The sequence below is a fragment of the Haliotis asinina genome, chromosome 15 (genome assembly GCF_037392515.1).
Source record: "Haliotis asinina isolate JCU_RB_2024 chromosome 15, JCU_Hal_asi_v2, whole genome shotgun sequence".
Taxonomy (NCBI): domain Eukaryota; kingdom Metazoa; phylum Mollusca; class Gastropoda; order Lepetellida; family Haliotidae; genus Haliotis; species Haliotis asinina.
Genome location: NC_090294.1, coordinates 43,683,294 through 43,688,899, shown reverse-complemented (window position 1 = coordinate 43,688,899; position 5,606 = coordinate 43,683,294).

The window sequence follows — 5,606 nt, the reverse complement described above, 5'->3', positions numbered from 1 at the left end:
GTTTACAGAAGGGGCTGATATGTTCAACATAATGAATTGTTCTGCAGCAGTCCTGAACCGTATTGAAAACAGTTTCATCTTTGTCATCCATCTTTACAGAAAGGACTGATATGTTGAACATGACGAATGTTACAACGGATGGTTGTGAAGCAACAGACCGTTATGGGAGACTGCAAAAACCCTCCTGAGATGCCACCCGAGACATGCCGATAATACAGTCGCCCCATCGGTGATACCCGTCACCAATCCTTAATACTTGTCATAGCTGCATGGCCAACCTAAAGGATAAACAATAGTGGACACGTTTCCAGGCCTTAGTCGTGAATTAGATTCAAGGGACATAACTGTGTTGACTGTACAAACAACGTTGTGTCGAAGTTGAAGGAACAAATGTAAATACATCATGCTACATGAGGTTCGAGTATTCGTGTGTGTGTGTGTGTGTGTGTGTGTGTGTGTGTGTGTGTGTGTGTGTGTGTGTGTGTGTGTGTGTGTCTGGAAGCTCCAACCTTGTGTATGCTGTACATGTCGTATCTTGACCTAGCTTCCTGTAATGCCGCCCAAGACTTGCTCCTAAGAACGAACAATAGAGAGCCAGTGTTCAGATTGTTTCCAGGCCATAACCGTGAACTGGACCCGAGGCACATACCTATGTTGACTGTACAAACACCGTTGTGTTAAAGTTTAATTAACAAATGTAAATACTTCGACTAAGAGTGGAGACGTGACAAGGCCAGCATGTGACCTAGATTCAAGGGGCACAACTCTGCTGACTGTGCCGAAGTCGAAGGAACAAACGTGAACTCATGTAATTCGTGTTGTTCGTGAGTGTGCGTACGTGTGCGTGTGTGGAGGACAGGTTGGTTGAATTTTGAGATCGTGGCATAGGTTTCCTGTCTTCTCCGCTCCTGGTTGTGGCAATAGTAGAGTCGTTACGGTATAGTAGTACAAGGTAATGTTGGCAAGTCGTAGTGGTTATCGTATTAGAGGGACAGTCCTGTTGATTGATGTGGTATTTCAGTTTTATATGCCGCTGGTCAATGTACAATAAGAAAACATTTTTGAACATAAGAAGCAGCAAATTTTACAGAGAAAACATTTTTTTAGAATATATATATTCGACACCTTAAAAAAGTACATGGGTACATTTTCATCATCATCATCATCATCATCATCATGCTGTGGCACCCGTGGCGACTGCAGTCATAGTGGTAATCGCTGTGTTAGAAGTAATAGTAGTGGTTTGTTTGTTTGGTTTTTAACGCAAATCATCGTCAAGGTATATGGAAGCGACCCGTAAGTCTGGATCAGACAATCCCTTGATCAACTAGTAGTTGTCGGCGTCGGCGTCGGCATCGACGTCGTCGTAGTGGTGGTGGTGGCTGTTGTGGAAATAATATTGGTTGTTGTCAAATGGTCAAATGTTCAAATGGTTATGTGGTCCTGGCTACATGGGCAAACTTGATCGGGTGTAATGATTCAGACACTACCGGAAATAAATATTGAACTAAAATGTAACACGATTACATGGTCTTAATACAACAATAGTAATGTGTGTACAATACCTCACCACCTTGCAGTGATATACCCGTCAATGACACTCATCTGTTTTTTGCACAAAGGTAAAGCGAAGCATTAATTGTTACTTCATAATATACTCAAGGAAACAGAAAAGGGAACACGTGAAAGTACGGGTGTTTCACTGTCCTTTCACGTGTTCCTTCTTTGAATATTTTTATTGCAGTTTCAGAATAAATGCAGACAGCGACAAAATCTTCCCTTATTTGTTTCTCGCGGTACTTATTAATGATGGAGCTCGTGATAAATGGCACTTGTTATTGTATTTGTGACTGAATAGCCGTACGGTTTTAATAAATATATTGTTTAAAGTCTATGTTGGCAGTTTTCTTTTATTATTTTGTGGTAGTGGGACATTGGGGTAAAAAGGTAATGAAACGCATTGTCCGTAGTTGTGTCACACACAAACGCGCACGCACAAAACAAACGCAAGCCAAGTGTAAAGAATACGTATATGCGATTTGTTTACGTCGAAATGACGGGAAACATCTTGGACAGACACTGCAGCTTGCAAATGTTTCCAGAGCCTGGTTTCTTTCAATTTGAATTAACTTGACGTTGTTGAACAAGGATTGACAGACCCAACTTTTGTGAATTAAGTCTTATACCCACTGATGGTGGGGACTTCGATCGATCGATCGATCGATCGATCGATCGAGAGAGAGAGAGAGAGAGAGAACGAACGAGTGTAGGTTAAGGTCTACATGGTGAAGTTTAGGGGGTCTTCGACCCTGACACCGCGATAGACCCCTGTATGTTTGAGTTTGATATCGACCTGTTGAGAAATCAGTGATTGTGCATTTCCTTTAATATTAGGTTCTAATTCATTTCATATTTTCTAACTTTAAGCATAAATCTCAGGGGTATGAAATAGTCACAACAATCGCAGTCACGCCAATGTGCTTTCGTAAAGAAGGAATTGTGTGAATTACTTTTCATACCTTATTTAATAACTGGGAATGATTTATATGAAATTGTGTTTTCAGTATATACAGCAAAGAAGAACCTGAAAAGTCGGTGTTGTCCTATTTTCCTTGTTCAGCCTATACAAATATCGCTAAACTTTTTGAGAAATGGGACTCCAATATTCCAAATTCTTTTGGCGTCAAAAAAAGGAGTCACGAGTGAATATTGATTAAAACCTGTTGGCAAGTATAACACAGCGTGTCTTGGTCTGCTTCTTTGGGGAGAAATGCCCGAAGTTGCACAGGTCTCAAACGTTTACTTCATCACACAAACACAATTACGACAATTACGTCCAGATTCCACACAACAACAGGTGTCTGGCACAAGACTCTGATGGAGTGACAGGTTTTCAATTGGTACCACTTTCAGTTCTTTCAAATTTTCAGCTTGATGTTGGAGGGAAGCCAGCGGTCATGCACCACGTCAGGATTCGAACTTACAGTTCTACATTTCTAGTAAACGCAGGGGGCGCTTTTGTGAAAGGCGTTTTTTTCGTCTGTTGCTGTAGCTGCTGGTGAACATCCTGGTACTGTGGTATTGTAGCTCCGGATGAACATCCTGATGGAGTGTTGTTGTACCTCCTGATGAACACCCTGGTGCAGTGTTGTTGTAGCTCCTGGTGAACATCCTGGTACTGTGGTATTGTAGCTCCGGATGAACATCCTGATGGAGTGTTGTTGTACCTCCTCATGAACATGCTGGTGCAGTGTTGTTGTAGCTCCTGGTGAACATTCTGGTACAGTGTTGTTGTACCTCCTGATGAACACCCTGGTACAGTGTTGTTGTACCTCCTCATGAACACCCTGGTGCAGCGTTGTTGTAGCTCCTGGTGAACATCCTGGTACTGTGTTATTGTAGCTCCGGATGAACATCCTGATGGAGTGTTGTTGTACCTCCTCATGAACACCCTGGTGCAGTGTTGTTGTAGCTCCTGGTGAACATCCTGGTACTTTGTTATTGTAGCTGCTGGTGAACATCGTGGTGCAGTGTTGTTGTAGCTCCTGGCGAACATTCTGGTACAGTGTTGTTGTACCTCCTGATGAACACCCTGGTCCAGTGTTATTGTACCTCCTCATGAACACCCTGGTGCAGCGTTGTTGTACTTCCTCATTAACACCTTGATGCAGTGTTGTTGTACCTCCTTATGAACAACCTAGTGCAGTGTTGTTGTCTGTCGCTTCCGATGAACACCCTTGTGCAGTGTTGTTGTAGCTCCCGATGAACATCCTGGTGCAGTGTTGTTGTAGCTTCTGTTGAACGTCCTGGTACAATGTTGTGGCTCCCGATGAACGCCCTGGTACAGGGTTTTAGCGTCAGATGAACACCCTACAGTACAGTGTTTTTGTAGTTCCTGAAGAACACCCTGGAACACCCTGGAGCTCTTGTTGTAGCACACCATGGCACTGTGTTGTTGTCTACCTAAGGTTCCGTCAATCAGATGGAGTTGTTTCCCCTGGATTTACCAGATCCGGGGCAAGCATCGAAGTGATTGCGGTTTGGGGGTTTTCATCACCCATCTCGTGGCGCGATCGTGGGGCTTCATTCTGGGTAAGCGTCAAACGCCGGGTACCTGCATTATTTCGAGCATGTGATGATATACTACTTTCTCACAAACACATTTAGAGTTGAGAGCACCTTTTATACTCTAGCACCTGTTCCTGTATATTTCGACTGAGAATGCGGTTATATTTACTATTAATCATAGCAGTCGAGAAAATGAGGATTGCTCTTTATCAGAAATCTGTTATCGCCAGCTGGGTTGAAGAGCTCCAGAGCCTCACTTTGAAAATCTTGCTGAAAAGGGACAGTATGAAAAATAAATAATACACATAACATCCAAATAAACTTTCCAGTTAAGATTTCATAGAAATCAGGTAAACACGTACTAGTTGATAGAGATAAAAGTGTAGTTTTTGCACATGAAGCTCAATCAACGATCGCGAGTCTGGTAATTCAAAAGACAAATGTTAAAACCCCCTTCTCTTACTGTATATACGCCCCCCAATGAAAACGACAAGTGGATAATACCTCACTTAGTGCCAAAACAGAATCCTCGGTAATCTGGTTTTACGGCTTCGTTTCAAGCCCTCTTGGGCTTTGGTTTTGGTCTGTCTGAAGTTGAGAGATTGAAACGATAATTCCCAAACAAGAGTAATAGACGATGCAGAAGCGTAATTTACTATACTCTTGAATGTACATGTGATGGCGAGGGGATAAAGCTATAATCATACATACAATTTGTCATTGTGGGTATCAGTAATTCAGTATAAAAATCAGACATATATTTAGGCCCACAAAAGGAATCTGTAGATCTCACATGGCATAACTTGGTTCACAGGAGATCGTAGACTATCCAAATTGCGCAGATCGATGCGAACGCTGTTGAACACTGGATTGTCTGGCCCTCAATGTCTTACATACATAAAGGAGGAATGTTGCTAAATTCATCGTTAAAGAACAAACAATTTAAACAGTCATTTAAAACAAAGTCGTCAATATTCACCGGTGTCAAAATGCTCTTCGTGAATAGTGGGTGTGCTTAGTTTTACGCCGCACTCATCACTATTCCAGCTATATCTCGTTGGTCTGTTAATAATCAAGTCAGAACCAGACAATCCAGTGATCAACAGCATGAGCACCGACCTGTGAAACAGTTGCCTTTTAAGACAAGCATAGTTGCCTTTAATGAATATGTCAACTAGCCATGAGTATGGCTACAAAAGGCATTCGTATACTACCAGACCCATATCTGTGCCAGGTTTGGTGAAGAAATATTATGTTATGCTCCGGAAAAGATTAATTAATGTGTACAGATAAGCGGGGTTCAATAACATCCCCTCCCTTATTCCCCAAACGGCTGAAGGAAGGTTACGAGATCTTTGGTATAATCAACTGATCTGATTTTGACGACATTGAACGAACAGTTAGACATCAATAAGGAACTTAAGGGTGAAAATTCCAACGCTCTCAACTTAAAGCAGTGCAACACAAAACCACGTGTAGCAGACTATACTTAATTGTAGCGGTCTGCATTTACGTTCGGCTAGAGTTATCTCAGGCTC